Consider the following 27,858-nt stretch of genomic DNA (forward strand, 5'->3'; position numbering starts at 1 on the left):
GCTGAATGGGCACCATGGTCATTCCTGATGAAGGACTCTTCCCCCAAACGTCGATTTTCCTGCTCCTTGGATGCTGCCTGACCTGCTGTGCTTTTCCAGTACCACTCTGATCTCCAGCATCTGCAGTCCTCACTTTCATTACCATGGTCAGCATGGACCAGATTGGGCTGAATGGCCTGTTTCCATGATGTATTACTCAGTAACTCTATGAGACAAGAACATTGGCATGGAGTTGGCAGCACTGAGAACTTCATAGAATCCCTACATTGTGGTAACAGGCCCTTTGGTCCAACAAGTCCACATCGGCCCTCCGAAGAGTATCCCACCCAGACCCATTCCCCTACCCTATTACTCTACATTTGCCCCTAACTGTCTAACAAGTCTACTCATCCCTGAATACTATGGGCAATTTAGCACGGCCAATTCACCTAATCTGCACATCTTGGAACTGTGGGAATAAACCGGAGCACCTGGAGGAAACCATGCAGACACTATGAGAATGTGGGCTGAAAATGTGTTGCTGGAAAAGCGCAGCAGGTCAGGCAGCATCCAGGGAACAGGAGAATCGACGTTTCGGGCATAAGAAGGGCTTATGCCCAAAACGTCGATTCTCCTGTTCCCTGGATGCTGTCTGACCTGCTGCGCTTTTCCAGCAACACATTTTCAGCTCTGATCTCCAGCATCTGCAGTCCTCACTTTCTCCTACTATGAGAATGTGTAAACTCCACTCAGACAGTTACCCGAGGCTGGAATCGAACCCAGGTCCCTGGTGCTGTGAGGCAGCAGTGCTAACCATTTGGCTCCTCAATACTGGGCTTGGCCATTCATGGTCCATGAGGCAGGTTCTGCTGCATTGACACAGCTTCATTGTTATCCTCCCAGCTCGGTAAGACTATTTTGTGGTTGTGGTTGCCCTGGGGCCTCCTCCTGGTGTTGTCCTGCAGAAGGCCAGGGCCCCGTGTATCTCCATCCCTGCTCCAACTCAGCTGGCGGTGTCAGAAGACCAGCCAGGATCCTGTTGGTCAACTTGGAGCCAGGACCCATCAGTCAGTGTCCAACATTGGAGGAGGCGTGGGACTAATGCAGCAAGACTGTCTCCAGGTCAGAGGTGATGGACAATGGAAAAAGGAGCACATTGCCTGGAAACTGGGGACGATGTCGGATGACAGTGACTGGAGGAGCAGAGAGGGTGAAGTCTACAGAGAGGGAAAGATGACCTTTTGAAGCTGTTTCAGATTTAGTAATATCAATTTAATATTAATTCATTCAGTATTTTCCCATTTATGCAATTTATTCAGTAACTCATTCTGTAACCCAAGATGGCAGACGCTGCGACATTATCCACTTTTCACAGTACCCAGGTACAATGACAATCTATTAAATAAGTAATAAAATATCACACAAAAACACACACTCAGCTGATGAGTTATCAACTGAATGAAAGGCATATGGTCTTGTTGAAATAAGCGTTTTCTGAGAAAACTGATTTTTTGAGCATAATTAAAATCACCAGACAGTCTTCACACCGGAATCATGATCGCCAAATGCACCTCCAGCAACTGGAGCCACAATTATTTGGGGAAGATGTTCAAACGATTCTGATTATTTAGCATGTGGACAATGGCTCAATCACAGTTAGAATAAAGGCAGGCCTAGTGACAAGGCCTTGTATGTTCAAGTAACTCCTATCATGGAATATCACAACTATAGCACTTAGAGGAGAGATTGGCCTTCAAACATAATATGGAGGGAGCATATTAATATAATACTAATAGAGTGAAAGCCAGGCTGAATACACAGACCAACTTGCTGGGAATCTAACAAAAATCTTTCAAAGTAAAGGTCACCACAAATGTAAGCAGTTGAAAGTTATTGTAAAATGCAGGCTCAAATACCATGATCTAGATATTTCTATTAACCTGTTCATTCACGTTATAACATATGCCTGGGGTCAACTGGGCTTGAACACAGACCTGCTGGCTCAGAGATAGGGACACTACCACAGCACTACCAGACTTTATAACAAGTGCTATTGCTTTATCAACTGTCCTCTTGAAATACCATTACAATGAATGTTTTCTGAAGGTCTTAACATGAATCTAGACATTTTCTAATCAACCTGTTTCAGGTATGTTATTACCTCTGGAGCACATAGGACTTGAACCAACTGCTTCTGGTCCAGAGGTAAAGACACTACCTCTGTGTCACCAGAGCCCCTGACATTTTGGTAGGACTGGGTGGGTGGACCTGTTGCGTGTTGTAGAATCCAGCCTCTGTTTGAGATGGTTAGTGATTCCCTAAATGGGCAAGATCACATAGGGATTATTCCCAATATTCACACAATGGCTGCCTGACTGGACAACGCATCAAAGATAACGTTATGACAATACTGTGTTTAACATGAAAGGCATATGGTTAAAGGTGGAAAGGAGAATTTTGGAGAAATGCAGTGATACTCCCCCAGTTATTTTCTCCTCCTCGTAAAGTTTCCTGGATGTTGGCAGCTCCTTCCTTTACCACGGGTTGAAAGGTCAGCGAGCTGAAACATTCCACTGGATTTCCATTTGCTGGCCATACAGGAATGAATGTGAGCAGGATTTGAATATCTCAGTCTCAGAGTGCGACTCTGGAACCTGCCTCCTTCAAAACACAAAGCAACGTTTAACGGGAAATAGTGAGTCCAGTTTCCTCCAAATAATGGCTAATTAATCTTCTTGTGGTAGACCGCAGAAGATCAGGTAGAAATTTTCAAATCAGAAATTGTCATTGCAAACAATCCCCTTGCACAGAAAGCAGCTGAGGCCAAAATGTTGAATGCTTTCAAGAAGGAGTTACACATAGTTCTTAGGGCTAAAGGGACCAACAAGTTTGAATCATGCAATCCCCCACACCCCTCCCCTTACCCTGTTCCTATAACCCTGCATTCCCTATGGCTAACTCACATAACTTGCACCTCTTTGGACTCTATGGCCAATTTAGCATGGCCAATCCACCTAACCTGCACATCTTTGGACTGTGGGAGGAAACTGGAGCGCCCAGAGGAAACCCACACAGACAAGGGGAGCATGTGCAAACTTCAGACAGACGGTTGCCCAAGGGTGGAATTGAACCCAGGTCCTGGCAGTGTGAGGCAGCGGTGCTAACCAGTGAGCTACCATGAAAGCTGGAACAAGGGATTGAGTTGAATGATCAGCCATGATAATATTGAATATCAGCTTGAAGGGCTGAATGGCTTACTCCTGCTCCTAGTTTCAATGTTTCTCTGTTTTCTTACACATTAGCTGAGAGGTTTGATACAGGGAGCTGTAAAGTCTTTTCAAATTGCAAAAAAAAACAACAAATCATCCATCAGGTGTTTTGCTGCAGGATTGGCCTGCAGTATGAAACATTAACTCTGACTTCTCTCTATAGATGGTGCCAGACCTGTTGAGCTTTTCCAGCGATTTCTGTTTTCAGTATGGTTTGATTGGCCAGTGGCAAATTCTTCTGAGGCTCATAACATTTAAATTTGTGTCTCCTTTTGTAACACAGTAAGCCCTGTCTTTGCTGCTGTCTGCCTTTGATGTTCATTCTTCAACAGATATCTTCCGGCCCCTTGCTGAGCTCAGTGTCATGAACGGGGCAACAGGCTGGTATCTGGCCCAATTGAGGTGTTGCCGTTTGGGGAACTGTGTTGCTGGGGCGATGAAGTCCTGGTGTCAGGCTTGCGAGCCTGATTTGAAACTTAAACTCTCCATTGACTCTGTTCCCCTGCACACAGATGCCATCGGAATGTATAGTGCTGGAAAAGCACAGCAGGTAAGGCAGCATCCAAGGAGCAGAACAGTTGACATTTCGGGCATAAACATTGATTCTCCTGCTCCTCGGATGTTGCCTGACCTGCTGTGCTTTTCCAGCACCATACTTGCTGACTCTGATCTCCAGCATCTGCAGTCCTCACTTTCTCCCTACACACAGAGGACACCTAATCTGCAGAATATGTTTTGCTTTTACTTCCAGTTTTGCACCACCCGCTTTTGTTTCGCCCAGTGTTGTGCCCAACTTGCAGTTGGGAAAATGCCAACCATATGGTTGTTGGGATATTCCATTGCCGGTGATATCAAATTTCAGGTGCACCAAGTCCTCATGCAAAATCTGGACCACGTACAGATTTCACAAACAGGCCCTGGCCAGTGATCAGCAGTGAGAAACTGGTTTAATTCCTTATTCAATGCTCACACAGGGGGGTATTGAATTCCATTACAACACTGAACAGCTGCCCAGTTGAAATCCATTGATGGAGTACAGACCAGGAATCCTCCTCACTTCAGTCAACTGAAGAGGCTGGAGATGTTGTGGATGTTCAATTTAGAGAGGTTGAAAGGAGAGATTTGTTCACAATGTTCGAAATCGTGAGGGGGTTACGGCGAGACATTCACAGAGGCTTCTTGAATCAGAGGAGGTCAATTTGAAATGCCTGACAACTGAATTAAAGACAATCAAAGGTATGAAGGCAAGTGGTCACAGAGCCTGCAGAGCAAACTAGATAGGCTAAGTGTGCAAAAACTTGGCAGATATAATATATCAAGGAAAAATATGAGGTTATATATTTGGCAGGAAGAATAGAGGAGCTGAAAATTATTTAAGTGAAGAAGGATTGCAGAAACCCGCAGCATCAAGGGGTTTGGGAGACTTTATTTATGAATTGCAAAATTCATTCAAGTAGCAGGTAGTATGGAAGGCTATTGGCATGTTGGCTTGTATTTCAAAAAGAATGGAGAATAAAAATAGGGAGGTGTGCTAAAACTACACAAAACACTGGTTAGACTACAGGTATAGTTCTGTGAGCAGTTCAGTTCCCTGAATTAAGGAAAGACATACTGAGATTCAGAGAAGATTCACTATGTAAAGGGACATTTTCTTATGAGGAGAGGTTATGTTGGGTCCGTATTTCCATGAAGTTGAGATGAATTAGAGGTGATCGTTTTGAAATTTGTAAGGGTCTTTTAGGAGGCTTAACAAGGGAGATGTGGAATGGTCTTTATCCCACTGTGGGAGAGTCAAGGACCAATGGGTATAATCTCAAAGTAAGGTGTCAAGCACTTAAAACAGAGATGAGGATGAAGGAATTCTTTACTGCAAAGGGCTTTTGAGGCTGGGTCATTAAATATGTTCAAGGCTGATATAGATTTTTAATCAGTAAGGGAGTCAAGGGTTAGTGCGTAAAGGCAGGAAAATGGAGGATTGTCACATCAGCCGTGATCTTATTGAATGATAGAGCCGACACAATGGGTCTCCTCTGTGCTGTAACCATTCTATTTATCAGTTTATAAGATTTCATCCTACGTCGCAAAGTGCATTAGCCATTATGCAATTTCTGAATATAGAAACATAGAAGATAGGAGCAAGAGGAGGCCATTCGGCCCTTTGAGCCTGCTCTGCCATTCTCCACAATCAGGACAATTCTTCCCTCGCCTCCGCCTCCGAGCTTACTTTCACAATCAGGATTCCCGCCCACTTTCCGAGGACCCCTTCACCCATCTCCAACACACTGCATCCACCTGGACACCCCGCGCTAGCCTATTACCTGCCCTCGACCTCTTCATTTCCAACTGCCGCCGGGACATTAACTGCCTCAACCTGTTGACCCCCCTCCCCCACTCCAACTTCTTACCCTCACAACGCGCAACCCTCCAATCCCTCTGCTCCAATCCCAACCTCACCATCAAGCCAGCAGATAAAGGGGGCGCAGTGGTAGTCTGGCGCACTGACCTCTACACAGGTGAAGCCAAATGCCAACTCGAGGACACCTCTTCCTACTGCCCCCTCGACCATGATCCCACCCTCCCATCACCAAACCATCATCTCCCAGACCATACAGAACCTCATCACCTTAGGAGATCTCCCACCCACAGCTTCCAACCTCATAGTCCGGGAACCCCGCACTGCCCGGTTCTACCTCCTTCCCAAGATCCACAAGCCTGACCACCCTGGCCGAACCATTGTCTCAGCATGCTCCTGCCCCACTGAACTCATCTCTACCTACCTCGACACTACCTACCTACCTCCTATCCCCCCGAGTCCAGGAAATTCCCACATATGTTCGAGATACCATCCAAGCCCTCCACCTCCTCCAAGACTTCCGTTTCCCTGGCCCCCAATGCCTCATCTTCACCAAGGATATCCAATCCCTCTACTCCTCCATCCGTCACGACCAGGGCCTCCAAGCCCTCCATTTTTTCCTCTCCCGACATCCCCAACAGTACCCTTCCACTGACACACTAATTCATTTGGCCGAACTGGTCCTCACCCTTAACAATTTCTCCTTCGAATCCTCCCACTTCCTCCAGACCAAAGGGGTAGCCATGGGCACACATATGGGCCCCAGCTATGCCTGTCTCTTTGTTGGCTACGTAGAACAGTTGATCTTCCATAATTACACCGGCACCACTCCACACCTCTTCCTCCGCTACATTGATGACTGCATTGGCGCCACCTTGTGCTCCCGCGAGGAGGTTGAGCAATTCATCAACTTCACCAACACATTCCACCCTGATCTTAAATTTACCGGGACCATCTCTGACACCTCCCTCCCCTTCCTGGACCTCTCCATCTCCATCAGTGACGACCGACTTGACACTGACATTTTTTACAAACCCATCGACTCCCACAGCTACCTGGATTACACCTCTTCCCACCCTACCTCTTGCAAAAATGCCATTTTGTATTCCCAATTTCTCCACCTCCACTGTATCTGCTCCCAGGAGGACCAGTTCCACCACAGAACACACCAGATGGCCTCCTTCTTTAGAGACCGCAATTTCCCTTCCCACGTGATTAAAGATGCCCTCCAACGCATCTCGTCCACATCCCGCACCTCCACCCTCAGGCTCCACCTCTCCAACCGTAACAAGGACAGAACACCCCTGGTGCCCTCCTTCCACCCTACCAACCTTTGCATAAACCAAACTGTCCGCCGACATTTCCGCCACCTCCAAACGGACCCCACCACCAGGGATATATTTCCCTCCCCACCCCTTTCCGCCTTCCGCAAAGACCGTTCCCTCCGTGACTACCTGGTCAGGTCCACGCCCCCCTACAACCCACCCTCCCATCCTGGTACCTTCCCCTGCCACCGCAGGAACTGTAAAACCTGCGCCCACACCTCCTCCCTCACCTCTATCTAAAGCCCTAAAGGAGCCTTCCACATCCATTAAAGTTTTACCTGCACATCCACTAATATCATTTATTGTATCCGTTGCTCCCGATGCGGTCTCCTCTACGTTGGGGAGACTGGGCGCCTCCTAGCAGAGCGCTTTAGGGAACATCTCCGAGACACCCGCACCAATCAACCACACTTCCCTGTGGCCCAACATTTCAACTCCCCCTCCCACTCTGCCGAGGACATGGAGGTCCTGGGCCTCCTTCACCACCAGATGCTTGGAGGAAGAACGCCTCATCTTCCGCCTCGGAACACTTCAACCCCAGGGCATCAATGTGGACTTCACCAGTTTCCTCATTTCCCCTTCCCCTACGTCACCATAGTTCCAAAGGTCCAGCTCAGCACTGTCCCCATGACTTGTCTGGAGCTGTCCTACCTGCCTATCGCCTTTTCCACCTATCCACTACACCCTCTCCTCCCTGACCTATCACCTTCATCCCCTCCCCCACTCACCTATTGTACTCTATGCTACTTTCTCCCCACCCCCACCCTCCTCTAGCTTATCTCTCCACGCTTTAGGCTCTCTGCATTTATTCCTGATGAAGGGCTTTTGCCCGACACGTCGATTTTACTGCTCCTCGGATGCTGCCTGAACTGCTGTGCTCTTCCAGCACCACTGATCCAGAATCTGGTTTCCAGCATCTGCAGTCATTCTTTTTACCTTATCCAATTCAATAGCCTAATCCTGCTTTCTCCCTATAACCTTTGCCCTAAGTGCTATATCTAGATGCCTTTTGAATATATTCAGTGGTTTGACATCAAGTACTTTCTGTGGTAATGAATTCCACAGGCTTACCACGCCTTGGGTGGAGAAATATCTCCTCATCTCTGTCCCAAATGGTCTACCCTGAATCCTCAGTGTTTTAATAACACAAAACTTTTAGATGCCTAAGGCAACACATATTTAACCGATATTTTAGTTTGATGATTTAGTTTGTTAAATAAACTGGGGCAGTGCCTGTGACTGTCCTGAGATGGTGCAGCAGCTGCTGGATGGGATTCAATATGTTGACAAGAGATGGCATCATACCATTGGCAGTGCATCTGTTGTAGCCCCATAGCCACAAATTCCCCTTAGTTTATTGGAGTTGCTGCTTGTCACTGTCCAGACAGTTTCTAAAGCTTGAAGCTATACAACAGAACAAAAAAAATCAAACAGAGCTGGTGAGTCTTGAGTGAACAAAATCTTTCGCTATCTCGTTAAACACACAGCCAAGTAAACTTTCAGCTTCTCACAATTAATTGTGTAATATCTCAGTGAGGCATTGACTTCATCCAATTGATGTACTTCACAACTTATACAGCATTAGTAATCAATAGATATTTTACTGCATCCACGCAAAGAAAATCATCTCAGCGGTAGCAGCTGTTGTCATGGCAACAGCTTCCAGCTTTGACAGTGCACATCTTTATAACAGAATTAAGAGTACAACAGCCAATTACTGCAGATAAACATGTCTTTCATGACCCCGTAAATAGCTTGGATGTAAATGCTGACACCAGGGTTGTCTGCAGAGGGCTTGACATAAAACTGTTAATTCCAATGCAGGCTGGTTTAGGAGACTGGGGACGCACACACTTTACAAACTTACCTCTGTCCTGGCCTTGTATGGGATGAGCATTGTTGAATGGGGGTGGAGAAATGTTTTTTTGAAAATAGTGCTCCATTTCTCACTCTCCTGTTCAGAGAGGCTCCATCAGATCATGAAGATAAACTGGTAGGTATCTTGGAGTGTGAGTTGTATGAGTTTCACCCCATATGAGATTCTCGAGTCACCTACTGGGAAAAGTAGTGAAATTGGTTTTCGACTGGCTTCTTCATGGAGTGCTTTCTCTGAGGTAACTATAACTAAGGTCAAAAAGATGGAAAAGAGCACCTGTTAGACACTGGATGTCAAGCCTGTGTAGAACCAGTGCTGCCACCTCCATACATTAAGTTTTGGGGTTTGGCCTGAGCATTGGGCTCAAATCCTTGGGTTCACATGGGAGAGCATTACTGCTGCCACTATATTGGATTGCAAGTGCCCTGCTGGATGCTAAGCCAATGTTTGAAAACCATCTTCTAGTCTGCATTCATCGGGGGCTCTGTGCAGTGGGACTCGATCCTTTACCTTCGCTTTTGTGAGCTTGCTGCAGCAGATCTTATTTTTATATATCTTGCTATCATTCTGCTCTTTTAAATCATTCAGAACATAGAACATAGAAGATAAAACATTACAGCGCAGTACAGGCTCTTCGGCCCTATATGTTGCACCAACCTGCGAAATTAATCTGATGTCCATCTAACCTACACTGTTCCATTATTATTCATATGTATGTCCAATGCCTATTTAAATGCACTTAACGTCAGCGAGTCTACTACTGTTGCAGACAGGCCATTTCCCGCCCCTACTACTGAGTAAAGAAACTACCTCTGATATCTGTCCTAAACCTATCACTCCTCAATTTATGTCCCCTTGTGTTAGCCTTCACCATCCGAGGAAAAAGGCTGTCACTGTCCACCTTATCTAACCCTCTGATTATCTTATACATCTCGGTTAAGTCACCTCTTAACATTCTTCTCTCCAATGAAAACAGACTCACTTCCCTCAGCCTTTCCTCATAAGACCTTCCTTCCATACCAGGCAACATCCTAGGAAATCTGCTCTGAATCCTTTCCAAAGCATCTACATCCTTCCTATAATGTGGTGACCAGAACTGCACACAATACTCCAGGTGCGGCCTTACCAGTGTTTTGTACAGCTAAAGCATGACCTCGTGTCTCCGAAACTCAATCCTCCGACCAATAAACCTCAACACACCATATGCCTTCTTAACAACCCTATTAACCTGGGTGGCAACTTTCAGAGATTTATGCACCTGGACCCAAGATGTCTCTGTTCATTTACACTGCCAAGAATGTTACCATTAGCCCCCTACTCTGCATACGTGTTATTTCTTCCGAAGTGAACTACCTCACACTTTTCTGCATTAAACTCCATCTGTCACTTCTCAGCCCAGCTCTGCATCATACCTATGTCCCTCTGTAACCCACAACATCCTTCGGCACTATCCACAATTCTGCTTACCTTTGTGTCATCTGCAAACTTACTAACTCATCCTTCTATGCCCACCTCCAGATCATTTATTAAAATGATAAACTTTCATACGTGGACCCAAAACAGATCCTTGAAGCACCCCACTGGTAACTGAGCTCCAGGATGAACATTTCCCATCAACCACCACCCTCTGTCTTCTTTCAGCTAGCCAATTTCTGAACCAAACCACAAAATCACCTGTTCTTAAATCAGAATTCTCTTCCCCACTGTTTTTAGAGTTCTGAATGAAACTTTCAAATTTTAAAATTAGTATTGATCTCGCTGTCTGTACACCCTCTCTGCAGCCAAAACATTTTATTCTTTGCTCTGTTCTATTGCCCCTATGCAATCTATACAGTATGATCTGCCTGTACCACGTGCAAAACAAAACTTTTCACTGTACCGAGGTGCATGTGACAATAATAAATCAAGTCAAAAGGCTGCTCCACAAAGCTAAATCACCAAAACCATCAAGATTTGCATCTCTTTGAAATTGATACTAAATTCATTTATGCAATAAAATGAGGCTTCCATTCGAGCTATTTCTGAGCAAATCATGATGCTCTATCATGGTATCTTGTAGAAGATGACAAAAGATGAAAAATTATAGGCCGATTAGCCTAACCTCGGTTGTAGGTAGAATTCGAATCCATCATTAAGGATGAGATTTCTAAATTCTTGGAAGTGCAGGGTCAGACTAGAACAAGTCAACGTGGATTTAGTAAGGGGAGGTCGTGCCTGACAAACCTGTTAGAATTCTTTGAAGAGGTATCAAGTAGGTTAGACTAGGGAAACCCAGTGGATGTGGTCTATCTAGACTTCCAAAAGGCCTTTGATAAGGTGCCTCACAGAAGGCTGCTGAGTAAGGTGATGGCCCATGGTGTTCAAGGTGAGCTACTGTCATGGACTGGGGATTGGCTCTCTGACAGAAGGCAGAGAGTTGGGATAAAAGGCTCTTTTTCAGAATGGCAGCTGGTGACAAGTGAGGTCCCACAGGGTTCAATGTTGGGGCTTCACTTTATATATAAATGATCTGAATGAAGGGACTGGGGCATTCTGGTGAAGTTTACTGATGATACGAAGTTAGGTGGACAGGCAGGTAGTATTGAGGAGGTGGGGAGGCTGCAGAAGGATCTAGACAGTTTAGGAGAGTGGTCTAGGAAATGGCTGATGAAATTCAACTTCAGCAAATGTGAGGTCTTGCACTTTGGAAAGAAGAATACAGGCATGGGGACTATTTTTTAAGCGGTGAGAAAATTCATAAAGCCAAAGTACAAAGGGATGTGGGAGTGCTAGTCCACGATTCTTTGAAGGTTGATTTGCAGGTTGAGTCTGTGATTAAGAAAGCAAATGTAATGTCATTTATCTCAAGAGGGTTGGAATATAAAAGCAGCTATGTGCTTCTGAGAGACTTTATAAAGCTCTAGTTAGGCCCCATTTAGAATACTTTGTCCAATTTTGGGCCCCACACCTCAGGAAGGATATACAGACACTGGAGCGTGTCCAGCGGAGATTCACATGGATGATCCCTGGAATGGTAGGCCTAACATATGGAGATCAGCTGAGGATCCTGGGATTGTATTCATTAGAGTTTAGAAGATCAAGGGGAGATCTAATACAAACTTACAAGATAATGCATGGCTTAGAAAGGGTGGATGCTGAGAAGTTGTTTCGTCAGGTGGGAAGACGAGGACCCATAGGCACAGCCTTAAAATTAGAGGGGGTCAATTTAGAAGAGAAATGAGGAGACATTTCTTCAGCCAGAGAGTGGTGGATCTGTGGAATTAATTGCCACGGTGCGCAGTGGAGGCCAGGATGTTGGGTGTCTTCAAGGCAGAGATTGATAAATTCTTGATCTCGCAAGGAATTAAGGGATACGGGAGAGTGCGGGTAAGTGGAATTGAAACGCCCATCAGCCATGATTAAATGGTGGAGAGGACTCGATGGATCGAATGGCCTTGCTTCCACTCCTATATCTTATGGTCATATGGTCTTAAGAGGTTTTAGACAATCAGGCTTAAACAAGTAAATATGCAAACATTTGAAATAAATACATAACTAGAAAAGACTTACAGAATTTGCCCGTTTTTGGCTGTGGCAGAATTTGTACATCAATAGGAGTCACAATGTTTGTTGCTGGCTTGTACTTAGTCTTACTCTCCTGCTTCCCAGAATCCAACATTAAGGAGCTGATGAACCGTAAGTGCGGGCAAGTCATGATGCCGTGACTCCACATCTCCAGGTCACAAGCGCTGAATTTGCTACAGACAGTGACAATGGCTGAGATGTCTTTTCTCCTCCACATGTGATTTATGTCCCAACATGAAGTGACAATACAGGAATTGGCCTCACCGTCCCACTCTCCTGGACTGCTATTTGACTCCTGCAGCTCTCTGTCACATTTTAAATATATTCGCGAGTGCAGTGAAAGTAAGATTGTGCAAAGCTCGAAATGAATTCCTCTGAACACTAACACATCAATAAAAAGAAAACTCAAAGCAGAAGGAAAAGGCAAGATGCCAGAAAAAGCTTCTGTACGCCAGGACCCATGCTCATTATTGAGGTTTTTAATTGAATAGAAGAACAGGAAGTGCTGGATAAAGGCATAGAGACATCATCTTCCTGAACATCCTGATGCTCAGATGTAACAATATTAATGGAGTAATTGATGACAGAATCCCTACAATGCAGATAGAGGTTATTCAGACCATTGAGTCTACAGCTATCCTTTGAAGAGCAAACCATCCTATTCCTGTAACGCTGCAACCGCCCATTAACCATGGCTAACCCATTTAACGTCTGTGGACTGTTGGAGGAAACAAGAGCACCCGGAGGAAACCTACGCAGACGCGGGGCGAATGTGCAAACTCCATACAGACAGCTACCTGAGGCTGGAATTGAACCTGGGTCCCTGGACCTGTGAGGCAGTAATGCCAGTGTGCCACCATGACCCCTTCAGTACTCATAGACATCAGCCTTTGAAAAACCATCAGACAAAAACCCAAATAAAACCTCAGTAATGGAGATTACTGAGAAGATCATCTAAAGTTAGCTATAGGGTGCCAAGGTGAGGATCTAAAATCTGGAACTAGACTGTTGTCAGGAGTAACCATTTTTATGCATGCTTTTATTAACAACAAAATGGCTTCTTAATGCAAAGTAACAAAACAAAATGGCTTCAGGCTGCAAACTAACACAGTGTTTAAAATGGATTCTCACTCTACTAAAGGCTGTATTCCTGCCTTGCTGAGCTAACTGAATTAAAGATAAAGCAGAACAGTGGACCCTCCACAGCATGAATTAACTAAGCTAGATAGGACATTACTAACCATCCCAGTTAACTTTGAAATGCAGATGGAAAAAGATAATGTGTAGTAAACAACTTTATTTCCCAGGAAATATCATTGGGTTAACCTGCTGTCTATTATGTCATTTTATTACACTTTATTGGATTTACTCTGTAATTAAGGCTGCACTACTTCTTAAGAAACATCTAAAAATTGCCTTTCTTCCAAGTGAAAGCACACAGTTTTTCCAAGGAACACAGAAACTTTTAACCTCTGTGTTGCTGGACAAACTTGTGCCCGTCGTCGTAATAAACTGTGAAATCTTGCTGAAGCAGACCGCATTCCTGTTGATTATTTGACCGATTGCGGAACTGAGAGACCCCTCCTGGGGGTCGAGATCTTCAACCGTGGCTCAGTGGTCAGCACTGCTGTCTCACAGCACCAGGGAGCCAGGTTCGATTCCAGCCTCGGGCGACTGTCTGTGTGGAGTTTACATATTTTCCCTGTGTCTGCGTGGATTTCCTCCCACAATCCAAAGATGTGCAGATTAGGTGAATTGGCCATGCTAAATTGACCATAGTGTCCTGGGATGTACAGGTTAGGTGCATCAGTCAGGGGTACATGCAGAATAATAGGTTAGGGGAATGTGTCTGGGTGGGTTGCTCTTTAGAGGGTTGATGTGGACTTGTTGGGCTGAATGGCCTGTTTCCACACTGTAGGGATTCTATGATTCTATTTTTATCCAAGCAATATCCACTCCCTAAACCGTGGCCTGAATGTACATGTTGAACATTAGTTTGTGAAAGAAATCGATCTAGTTTGCATGAATGAGTCATTGTAAACAGCTTCCAGCATTTCCCTTATCTTTCTGTTCCATAGGCAAAAGTGAGGACTGCAGATGCTGGAAACCAAGTCTAGATTAGAGTGGTGCTGGAAAAGCACAGCAGGTCAGGCAGCATCCGAGGAGCAGGAAAATCGGCGTTTCGGGCAAAAACCCTTTAACCACTTGCTGTTTTATACTAATCTTGAGTTAACTTTATTTTCAGTGTAATCCTCTGGATTTACAGTAATGAGACAAAGATTAGATTACTTACAGTGTGGAAACAAGCCCTTTGGCCCAACAAGTCCACACCGAACCTCTGAAGAGCAACCCACCCAGATCCATTCCTCTGCATTTACCCCTTCACCTAACACTACGGGCAATTTAGCATGGCCAATTCACCTAACCTGCACATCTTTGGACTGTGGGAGGAAACCGGAGCACCTGGAGGAAACCCACGCAGACATGGGGAGAATGTGCAAACTCCACACAGACAGTTGCCTGAGGCGGGAATTGAACCATTTTGGTCAAGTCTACTTTGTCTGGCCCCTTGTTTTACAGATGAGGTTAACACTACAGGGGGAATCCTTTGTAAAATTTAGTGTGAATGGTGGTTTATGTAAGTTGCCTAAATGATTGAGCTGACGTATCCATCACTAAGTTGATACAGTTAGAATGAGGCATTGAGCATTCTGCTGCCTTGGGAAAGCAACCAACATAATCAAGGACCCCTCCCACCCCGGTTAAACACTCTTCCACCCTTTACCATCAGGCAGAAGATATAAAAGTTTGTATATACATACGAACAGATTCAAGAACAGTTTCTTCTCCGCTGCTATTAGACTTCTGAATGGACCTCTCAAATTTTTAATTTAATGTTGATCTCGCTCTCTGTGCATCCTCTCTGCTGCCGTGACATTATATTGCACGCTCTTTTTAATTACCCTAATGCACTTTGTATGGTATGATCTGCCTGTACTGAATGCATAACAAAACTTTTCACTGTACCAATGTGACAATAATAAATCAAATCAAATCAAATCTTTCGCAATCATTGCCATCACAAAATCAGCTTCCTGCAGTCTAGAGCATTTGTTTAGTTAGTGTCTGCAGTGCAGTCTCTTGTGGCTCATCCCAGGAATGTTCCCTACTTTAACAGAGCTTTATTCTGAGGAGAGAAAATTATAGACCTTACTGTGTTAACCCATGAGGTCAGATTTCTGATGTTTTTTCTTCACTGTGTTGTAGCTTTAGTTCAGCCGATCCAGGAGCTGACTGCATGACACAGACCAGCAACTAAATAATGAGACAGGCCTGTCATCATGCATTCCTTCTGCCTCATTGACCATGGCTCTGGGGAGATATTTAGAATACAATTTTTAATGCAATCATTATTATGGTTCATATGCAAGGGGCCATGCTGTTAAATGCTGAAATGATAAAGTGGCTCAGGTTGTGTTACGTTGAGGATTCATACACTTTGAGCCCAAATTTTAATTCCCCGATGACAATAGTGCGAGCATGGATGGAGGAAGTCAGTGTTGATGTCTGGGTAATTTTAAGAGCAAATGGACATTGACCCCAAGTGGCACACGTTTAATCTTCACTATCATACAATCAAATGATCCCTACTGTGTGGAAGCAGGCCATTCAGCCCATCAAGTCCACACTAACCCTTCGAAGAGCATTCCACCCAGATTAATCACATCCCTGTAACCTTGCATTTTGCAAGGCTAATCAACATACCCTGCATGTCCCTGAACACCATAGGGCAATTTAGCATGGCCAATCCACCTAATCTGTACATCTTGGGACCATGAGAGGAAACCGGAGCACCCAGAAGGTGCCCACGCAGACACAGGGAGAAGGTGCAAACTCCACACAGACAGTTGCCCGAGGCTGGAATCAAACCCAGGTCCCTGGTGCTGTGAGGCAGCCGTGCTAACCACTGAGCCATGGTGCCACCCCACTTTATTGTGTGGATAGCATTACCAGTTCAAGCATTTTTGGTCTCAACTGCGGGATGCAGCTTGATATTGTGTGCAGGGATAAAAAAAAATAGAAAACACAGAAGCAGAAGTAGACCATTCAGCCCTTCAGATGTGTCCTGCTATTGAAAGCGATCATGGCTAATCTTCTACCTTATTGCCAGATGTTTTTCCTTTCTCCATATACCCCTTGATGCATTCAATATCTAAAAATATATTTAGGTAAGCAAGTACCACCATAAATCAACTGGTTAGAAGACTTTATTGACTTTATTGACTCATGCCTTCCTTACACATTAACAGCACAGAGGTGGAACAAGTGGAGAGTGTCAAGCTCCTGGGAGTGATCATCCACAACAAGCTTTCTTGGGCTCTTCATATGGATGCACTGGTTGCAAAGACCCAACAATGTCTCTTCTTCCTTAAGCAGCTGAAGACATTTGGCATGACAGTGATTACCCTTGCCAACTTTTATAGGTGCGCAATTGAGAGCATTCTGTCTGGATCTATCACTACCTGGGATGGGCAACTGTACCATTCAAGATCGGAGATGGTTACAGAGAGTGGTGAACTCAGCCCGGACAATCACAAAGGCCAACGTCCCATCTGTAGAATCCATCTACCAGGCCTGCTGTCAAGGAAAGGCTGCCAGCATTCTCAAAGATCCATCCCACCCTGGCAATGTTTTTCTACAACCTCTACCATCAGGGAGAAGGTACAGAAGCCTGAACACATGCACCAGCCAGTTTCATAACAGTTTGTACCCTATTGTTGTGAGAATACTGAGTGGACCCACAAACTGTTAACATTCGCCTGTACCTGTGTTTTTGTTTTTGCTGCTGTTCACCTATTATTTACTATCTATGCCACTTAACTCTGTGATCTGCCTGTATTGCTCGCAAGACAAAGCTTTTCGCTGTGCCTCATTACACATGACAGTAAATTCAATAAATGCCAAAACCAATGGGCGGCACGGTGGCACAGTGGTTAATACTGCTGCCTCACAGTGCCAGAGACCCAGGTTGAATTCCCACCTCAGGCAACTGTCTGTGTGGAGTTTGCACATTCTCCCTGTGTCCGGGTGCTCCGGTTTCCTCCCATAATCCAAAAATGTGCAGGTCAGGTGGATTGGCCATGCTAAATTGCCCATAGTGTTAGGTGAAGGGTTAAATGTAGGGGAATGGGTCTGGGTGGGTTGCTCTTTGGAGGGTTGGTGTGGACTTGTTGGGCTGGAGGGCCTGTTTCCGCACTGTAAGTAATCTAATCTAATCAATATCTGGATTTCCTATTGCATCAAAATGTTGGATGGATGAAGAGAAGAGGAAAGCTAATATTCTGTGCTTTGAAAAGAGGGCTGGACACATCATTGAGGTGGAGCCTGTTGCATAAAGGGTTAGGTCTGAGTGTATGAAAGACTAACGAGACATCATACCTAACTGTCATAGGAAATGTTGATTGCACCATCTTGCTCTTTTTGTTGTAGCCACGTGGCAAGATGAAACCACAGTAAGATGATTCTTGATTTCTAACATTTTCCTTTTCTTGGCAGACTCTAAGCAGCACAATGCAATTGAGAAGACCACAAGAAATAGGAACAGGAGTGGGACATACAGCCCCTCAACCCTGCTCTGTTGTTCAATCGGATCATGGCTGGCCTGACATTCCTCACAGCCACTTTCCTACCCCCTTCCCATCATCCTTGATTTCCCGGCTGATCAAGGATCTATCTATCTCAGCCTTAAATATACACAAGGACTCTGCTCCCACAGCTCTCACAGCAAGGAGTTTCAAAGATTCAGAGCCTCGGGGAGAAAAAACATTCTTCCTCATCTCAGTCTTAATGCTCTCTGGTCCTGGGCTCTCCCATGAGGGGAAGAATCCTCTCAGTAATTACCTAATACTATGGAAGCCATAATGTGGAGGTGCCGGGGTTGTGCTGGGGTGGACAAAGTTAAAAATCACACAACACCAGGTTACAGTCCAGCAGGTTTATTTGGATGTACAAGCTTTCGGAGTGCTGCTCCCTCGTCAGATGAAGGAACAGCACTCTGATAGCTTGTACTTCCAAATAAACCTGCTGGACTGTAACCTGGTGTTGCGTGATTTTTTTACATTATGGAGCAATGAGACAGGTCTGTGAGAGCAGGGACGCTCTGCAAAGTGAGTCAAGTGGGGTTGAGGTGGAACGGATGAGTGAAGCACTCAGGAAAAAGAAATATGACAATTCAAGTGGGGAAAGTGAAGGCTTTGATTCAAAACTTGCAATCCTATTGTGAAGTATGAGTACCAATAATGTTTTTTTCCAATGTAAACAATATTGATTTTCATTGGTGTGAAGGTCAAGTGTTTTTGAGATGTAGTGCTGTGGTTGTTTGCTTCAGGCCAAATCCAAAGGCAGGTGACTCACAAAAGGCTGTCGTTCAGGGAGACAGCTCCTCCCAATGAGGTGGTCGACGACTGACAGTTCCAGGCTGCGCTGAAGGGAAGCCTGTCAAATTAACAATAGTGGGCGGCACGGTGGCACAGTGGTTAGCACTGTTGCCTCACAGCGCCAGAGACCCGGGTTCAATTCCCGCCTCAGGCGACTGACTGTGTGGAGTTTGCACATTCTCCCCGTGTCTGTGTGGGTTTCCTCCGGGTGCTCCGGTTTCCTCCCACAGTCCAAAGATGTGCAGGGTCAGGTGAATTGGCAATACTAAATTGCCCGTAGTGTTAGGTAAGGGGTAAATGTAGGGGTATGGGTGGGTTCGCTTCGGCGGGTCGGTGTGGACTTGTTGGGCCGAAGGGCCTGTTTCCACACTGTAATGTAATCTGTAAATCTGTAATCTGTAAACCTTGCAATCAAAAAACCTCCACCTCACATTAAGCAACAAATGGCCTTTCAGAATACTGTGTGCCAAACGTAAAGCAACTTCATAACCAGGTGAATAAACCTGCTGCAATCATTTCAACCTCTCATACTTCTATGTAGCTGGATTGGAGAGGAGAAGTTTAAGAGGAGATCTGAAAGAAGTTTTTTCTAAAATCATCAGGGGCTGGGCAGAATGGACAAAGAGAAACCGTTCCCGCTTGCAAAAAGAATTAGAAATGTGTTATGGACCAGGCCAGATCCCCGCAAAACATTTCAAGAAGGTAGCCGAGACCATAACTTTTTTAGTTGCTTTAGGCAGATGTAAGGTGGATATTCCAAGAGTGATGTGGCTGGTCAAATCATTCAGTTTTAAACAAAACGAATTTATTTACAGACTACCGAATGAAACACGAACAAGAGAGAACAGAATATAGAACAACTTAACTATCTGAAAGGCCCTTCCTGAAGAAGGGCTTATGCCCGAAACGTCGATTCTCCTGTTCCTTGGATGCTGCCTGACCTGCTGCGCTTTTCCAGCAACACATTTTCAGCTCTGATCTCCAGCATCTGCAGACCTCACTTTCTCCTCCTATCTGAAAGGCCAACCAACTCTATCGCAACTTAATGATGCTGTTCCAATTTCCTGAAACATCCCCATAAACACACCCCTTGCTAAAAAGTTAAATTCAAACACAGGTTCTTACAAGAGAGAATATCAGAGAGAGAATCAGCATGGAACCTCTTTTCACTGTCGCTGTTCCTTTTAGTCCCCAGCTAAATCCCTGAACTGGGAGAACTCCTTTCATTGTACACATGTTTTAAAAAAAAACACTAAAAGCCTTTTCTCTGATTGTTGCCTGAGTGGCCCAATCCCAGACAAATCAGAACCTCTCGGAGGAAGTGAGGACTGCATATCACCTTCACCCCCCACCATCATCGACACATCGCCTTCCAAGCTTCCTCCTCCCACCCCCATCCCCCTCCCATTTATCTCTCAGCCCCTTTGGGTCCTCCGATATTCCTGATGAAGGCCTTATGCCCGAAACATCGACTCTCCTACTCCTTGGATGCTGCCTGACCTGCTGTGCTTTTCCAGTGCCACACTTTTTAAATCAGAACCTCTGCTTTTTACAACTCCTTTTGGAAAAGAAACAAGACAACATAACCGTGTTAATGGAGCAGCACCATCACAAATGAAACAATACAGAGTATTACATGAGAAATTAGGGTTTGGAAAACACTGCCTTGAATCAGCAAGTTCAATTGAGGCATTCAAGAGGGTATTAGGTGGTTATTTAAATTGCAACAATATTCACGGTTAAAGGCCAATTGTAGGAAAATGGCACTTAGTCATAAGGCTCATTCAGGGAACCAGTGCATGGGCTGAATGGCCTTTTTCTGCACCCTAACCATTTTGTGAATTTCGATCGGGGCAGTGGACAGGGACGCAGGAGTAGACTGAGCTCTGTCCAGGAAGCTGAGAGAAATTATGTAAATACTCTTACAGAGCAGTGGGAGGGACCTGAATGGAAAGGGAAGTGTAACTACAGTCACCTCCTCCAACCCACTAACTCCCAACTCCATTACATCACTCACTATGCAAGAGATACACCCAGCTTCCATCTCAAAGACCAGCCCACTGCCAGGTCTACTGAGATGGAGGGTGTCACAGTTTGAGTTTGACTTCTATAGGATCATGACAAGTTGGGAGCTGGTATCAGATGAACATAGAACAGAGAACATTACAGCGCAGTACAGGCCCTTCGGCCCTCGATGTTGTGCCGACCTGACATACCAATCTGAAGCCCATCTAACCTACACTGTTCCATGTACGTCCATATGCTTGTCCAATGATGACTTAAACGTACTTAAAGTTGGCGAATCTACTACTGTTGCAGGCAAAGCATTCCATACCCTTACTACTCTCTGAGTAAAGAAACTACCTCTGACATCTGTCCTATATCTATCATCCCTCAATTTAAAGCTATGCCTCCTCATGCTCGTTGTCACCATACTTGGAAAAAGGCTCTTCCTGTCCATCCTATTTAACCGTCTGATTATCTTATATGTCGCTATTAAGTCACCTCTCAACCTTCTTCTCTCGAACGAAAACAGCCTCATGTCCCTCAGCCTTTCCTCGTAAGACCTTCCCTCTATACCAGGCAACATCCTAGTAAATCTCTTCTGCACCCTTTCCAAAGCTTCCACATCCTTCTTTTAATGCGGCGACCAGAACTGTACACAATACTCCAAGTGCGGCCGCACCAGAGTTCTGTACAGGTATAGCATAACCTCATGATTCCGGAACTCGATCCCTCTATTAATAAAAACTAAAACACTGTATGCCTTCTTGACAACTCTGTCAACCTGGGTGGCAACTTTCAAGGATCTGTGTACCTGGACACCGAGATCTCTCTGCTCATCTACACTACTAAGAACCTTACCATTAGCCCAGTACTTTGCATTCCGGTTACTCCGACCAAAGTGAATCACCTCACACTTGTCCGCATTAAACTCCATTTGCCACCTCTCAGCCCAGCTCTGCAGCTTATCTATGTCTCTCTGTAACCTACAACATCCTTCGTCACTATCCACAACTCCACCAACCTTAGTGTCGTCTGCAAATTTACTAACCCACCCTTCTACGCCCTCATCCTTATAAAAATGACGAACAGCAGTGGACCCAACACCGACACTTGCGGTTCACCACTAGTAACTGGACTCCAGGATGAACGTTTCCCATCAACCACCGCCCTCTGTCTTCTTTCAGCAAGCCAATTACTGATCCAAACTGCTATATCTCCCACAATCCCATTCTTCCGCATTTTGTACAATAGCCTACTGTGGGGAACCTTATCAAATGCCTTGCTGAAATCCATATACACCACATCAACCGGTTTACTCTCATCCACCTGCTTGGTCACCTTCTCAAAGAACTCAATCAGGTTTGTGAGGCACGACCTACCCTTCACAAAACCGTGCTGACTATCTCTAACCAAATTATTCTTTTCTAGATGATTATAACTCCTATCTCTTATAATCTTTTCCAACACTTTACCAACAACTGAAGTAAAGCTCACTGGTCTATAATTACCAGGGTTGTCTCTACTCCCCTTCTTGAACTGGGAACCACATTTGCTATCCTCCAGGGGGGGGGGATAAGTCACTTCTTACCTCTCGAGGTGGGAACTGCAGGTGGTAAAGGGGAAGTTTAAAAAGAAATTCATGTACGGCTTTCATCAGGACTCAAACTTTGTTCATGACATCCACTCAACGACTTACAACCAGTGAAGTGTCGCACTCTCTCAGTGCTTCAGTTGCCTCTCAGTTGTAATTTTGTGCTCCAGGCACTGGAATGAATCAATTTACTTGTATACTTATTTTAATATGGATTTCCAGAATGCATTTGATAAAGTGCCTTCTAAAAGGCTGTTAGCTAATTTGACCCAAGAACTGAAGCCTGTTTAAGGAATAAGCTGAACAGCAGCAGACAGAGAATAGAGTTAATGGATGAGTCCTCTTAATTACCAGGTGTAACTAGTGATGTCTCACAAGGAAGAATGCTATTCAATTAATGTCATTCCTAAAAATTTTCCCAGGTCACATAGATTGTATACAGTGTAGGTGAAAGCTTAAAAAATACAAACACAACATATTAACTGGTTAAATGAATGGAGGAAGAAAACCTTTTATATATGGATTTCAATGTAATCAAATATGAGGTTGACTGGTTCTAATGGATCTAAGATTCTAATGATTTCCCACTTCAAATGTGGAGCTAAAATTATTAGAAAGGGGTATTTTCAAAGTAGTGCAAAATTACAAACAGTGGGGTTCCAAAGACCTGTTGCCCATGAGGCACAGAAAGCAATCAAACAGATGATAGGTTACTAGCCTTTATGTCGAGAGGACTAGAATATAAGGAGGCCAAAGTCATATTACAATTATACAAAGCTCTGTTTAGACTGCACCTGAGTATTGTGAGCAGTTCTGGATGCCATAGCTAAGAAAGGTATATTGGCCTTGAAAAGAATGCTGCCTATCTTTACCAGATTGATGCTCGGTCTCCAAAGAAACATATTTTCTAACAACCTGTTCTATTCAGAGATGTGATTAAAAATTGTCAATAATTTTCCACATGGTTTGCTGAGTTTCAGAGTGAAAATATGAAATTTAAAAAAATCAAGATTTTACCCAGAGGCAATTTCTATTGATGATTCATACATCTCAGCAAGGGGTCCAGCTCTTCCCTAGCTTCCCACAAAGTCCGAGGATACTCCTGATCAGGTTCTGGGGATTTATCCATCTTTATGTGTTAAGATGTCCGGCATCTCCTCTTCTGTAACATAGACACTTTTCAAGATATCACTATTTATTTCCCCAAGTCCTCCAGCTTCCATGTACTTCTCTATAGTAAATATTAATGTGAAACATGTTTAGTATCTCACCCATCTCCTGTGGTTGACATAGATGGCCACGTTGATCTTAATGGGGCCTGACAGTACAATCCCAGGAAGGCGATCATTCCTTTCATATTTACTTCTCAATTTCCTGCTAACCCCTTAGCACATTCGCAATTCACCTTGATCAAAATGGATGGCAGAATTGCAGCATTTACAAGCCAGTGCTGCCAAGTGTAAGAACTGAAATCCCATGAATATCAGACCTTATCTTCATTTAACTGGCATTTAACTGTACCAATTTCACCATCTTATTTTCTAAACATGAATTTTGGTCATGAATGGGATATGGCACTAAAGGGGAGACAGAGGAGGTTCACCAGGATATTGGCTTGGATGGAAAAATTGAATGTTAAGGAGAGACGAGATAGACTTGGATTGTCTTCTTTTGAGCAGAGAAGACCGAAGGGGTCATGATTGGGGTGTATGCGGGGTATGGACAGAGTGAGTAGAGAACAGCTGTTGCCTTTGGTGGAAGGGTCAATCATGAGAGGGCATAGTTTTCGGGTAAGGGGCAGGAGAGTCAGAAGAGATTTGGAAAAAAATGTTTTCACTCAGCGTGTGATGGGAATGTGGAATGCGCTGCCTGGGAAAGTAGAGGAGGCTGGAAACTTTACAACCTTTATAAGATATTTGGATGAGTACTCCAAATAAAAAATTCAAGGATACGGGACAAGTACAGGAAATTGGGATGAGTGCATTTTTAGTGGTAGTTATGTTGGTTCAGACCCGATGGGCCAAATGGCCTTTTCTGCCCTGTATGGATCTATGAAGCTATATTAAACTTTGTTTTTGCTGTGCGAATGATAGGTTTTTAGAAATGAAACATGTGAACTTTTCATGTGAGATGTTATGATTGTTGTTAAAATTCAATAGTTTTATCAACATACCAAATGTCCATACAACATGGGCATTATCTGCATCCAAAACACAGGCCTGAATATCCCCAGCCCCTGAACTACATGTGCAATGGAGATTTAACAGGGAAATTGTGGTCAGTTTGGAAAAATGTGATTCTTTGACGTTGAAGAAAAGAAATGTCCATGTTTCAAAATCTTGCAACAAAGTTTTGAACAGCGAGATGAGAATCCTGCTAGTGAACATTGTGAGGCCTATTAGTAAGTATTAGCATGTCATTAGTACCTAATCTCACCCTTCCTTTATGGAAAGACAGTGAAGTGATAATAATGTCAGTGGATTACTAATGAAGGGCTTATGCCTGAAACATTGATTCTCCTGCTCCTTGGATGCTGCCTGACTGGCTGTGCTTTTCCAGCATTGCACTCTCGACTCTGATCTCCAGCATCTGCAATCCTCACTTACTTCTACTAATCCAGGGCCTGTTCTAGGTTAAAGGCTCCAATGCTGTCATGGTAGATATTATACAGGAATAAATGGAGATTCTCAATGTTGAGGGAGAACAAAATTTTCAGTTTTCTACCCAAGTTGTTAATGAAGAGAGCTCTAATTGCATGGATTTACATCTTATTAGTACCTATTCTCATCTCATTTACATGAATTTCTTATTCTCCACATGACGGAGAGAAACAAGAAGTCAACAATTCCTGACACAAAAGGCAGAGCAGGTACTTGTCCCTCCAACTCTGGGCCTCCATCTTGGCCACCAGTTGCCAATATCTTAAGATATGCTCTATGGTCGATGATTGCAATACACCATTCCCCCATCCCCACATCCATCAAAGTTAGAATCAGACACACACCAGCCTCAAAGTATCACCGTGGCACCTTTTGGACTAATTTGGAATTGACTTCTCCAATTCGATGCTGCACTTTGGAATGCTATGACTCCTTACATTGCAATGTCGATGCCAGGCCATTTTGCACCTCATCTCATGCATCGGAACAGGGAACCACCTCAGGGCTCATGGCTTGCTCTCTTTAGTGTTCAGCCACTCCTTGCCTACTTGGATGCTAACTGCACCTCTGCCTTGTCTTGTTTTGTTACACATTGATGCATCTTTCAGAACTTGCAGACTCACAGTACCTCTGTCTTGCCTTACCTCATCACCCAGATATGGAACAAGGCAACTTGTCATGTTTGCCAGCAGTGTTCAGTCAAGGAGGCGGACATGTTGCTTCACAGCACTGTGGCTATATCAATGCAGCTTGTGTGAGCAACTAATGTGACAAACACCCTGAAAGTGCTTCAAACAAATGGCCATGTCTCAAAGTCTGAGGAGGATAGTTCTCAGTCAAGTCAAGGTGGAATATTGTCGGTCAGGAAGCCCCCAGTCTAGTCAGACAAGGACAGTATCTGATATCCGTGCAGCAACTTGGACATGGTCAGTTGGACAAAAGGAGCTATCATGGTTGGGGGAGGGGTGGGGGTGGTGGGGTGCGGGGGTGTTCTGTATCATTACAGTCCAGGGAGTGGGCCATGATCTGCAGGAGCTGCATGGAGATTGGTCAGGGGTCTGGTCAGTCACCAGTCAAAGCTTTCTGGAAGGTGAGCTATAGTCAGGCCTGAGCGATAACGAGATATTATGTTATATGGGCACTAGGAAAAGCATAGCAAGGTTCCAACATGGTATGGTGCTGAGGACAGTGTCACTATAACTTGCAGTCCCAGTGCTGGGTGATCAGACGGGTGATTGATATAGAGGCAATATAGCCAAGAATGTGAAATTTTATTTGCAATGAAATGTGCTTTACTTTGTTGTTTACTCCTTACTAAAGACACAATGAAGAGCACTTCCTGGCTGGTAGCGAATGAGCTGCTGTACAGCTGGCCTTTAAATATGGCATGAGCAACAGAAATCCCAGCATTGGTAACACCAAGTTATAGTCCAACAGGTTTATTTGGAAGCAGGTAGCTGATGAAGGAGCAGTGCGCCAAAAGTTAGTGCTTCCAAATAAACCTGTTGGACTATAACCTGGTGACCACATTGACCACAGCCAAGAATGATCCCGGACTGATAAAATACCTCAGTAGTCATTGTATGTTATTGTAAATAGTAAATAAAACAAAAAGAATCACTTTCAACTAGTTCCTGAAAGCAGAGCCCCTTTAATCTTCTGAAAGTTTGCTTTCTTTGATTCTGAAACTCACCCTGAATGCTGGACATATACAATGAAAATCTGAAAAGTGATGATAACGTAATCACTTTGTTCAGGTAAGCACTGAATGACGGAGAAAAAGAGCCCTATATTTTATACAAGTTCTCCTACTGTGATCACCAGTCTGTGCAACGACAGAGAAGTAATATGTCTTTTGTGCCAGAGTGCTTAAGGCATGATATTAGGATTTTTATTATTTGCTGAATTTTAAAAATTGAAGTTACAATCTGCATTTCAATGGAAAATTGCGCAGAAAATAAAGCTACTTCTGCGTGTGTCAAAAAATGTAAATTATTAGCTACGTTTCCTTGCTTCAAGCTAGTAAAGAAAGCTTTATAGTCAAAGAAGTATGTACAAAGTGTAGTCACAGGGCTATGATCTTAACTAATAAGAATACTAATATACTAACAGATTCTGGCCTGGCCTAGTTACTAGACTGGTTACTTGTAACTTCACCTTGCTGTTTGCTCCCCTGACCCTCTCTCAGACAGCAGTCATGAACATCTCAGAGCTTGTTTCATGCACAACGGCTGCCCACACTCCCCAATGAACATTGGTAACTGACATGTACCATTGTGACGATGCTAGAGATGTATTTTGTCCTAGTTTATTTTAAGAGAGGTATTGAATGAGAGGAGAAGAGTAATTTGTGATAAAGTAAACAGCTTGTGAAGCCTTGGCATTTTTTTAAAAAGTTGGAACAATAGAAGCAGCCTGGATGGGTGTGGCCAGCTCTCACAGACCAGGATTTCTAGGTTCTTTGAAAGTTCTTTTTAAGCTTTTTGATTTGGCAGAAGCTGCTGGGGTCTTAGAGAAATAGTTTACTTGGGGCTCAGTGGTTAGCACTGCAGCCTCACAGCGCCAGACACCTGGGTTTGATTCTCATCTCAGGGGACTGTCTGTGTGGAGTTTACACATTCTCCCGTGTCTGCGTAGGTTTCCTCCAGGTGCTCCAGTTACCTCCCACAATCAAAATGATGTGCAGGTTAAGGTGAATTGACCATGCTAAATTGCCCTCGTGTTAGGTACATTAGTCAGAGGGAAATATAGGGTAGCAGAATTGGGCTGGGTGGGTTACTCTTTGGAGAGTTGGTGT

This window comes from Chiloscyllium plagiosum, unplaced genomic scaffold (genome assembly GCF_037043375.1).
Source record: "Chiloscyllium plagiosum isolate Xiang-an unplaced genomic scaffold, Cpla_swu_hap1 HiC_scaffold_14, whole genome shotgun sequence".
In the NCBI taxonomy this organism is placed as follows: domain Eukaryota; kingdom Metazoa; phylum Chordata; class Chondrichthyes; order Orectolobiformes; family Hemiscylliidae; genus Chiloscyllium; species Chiloscyllium plagiosum.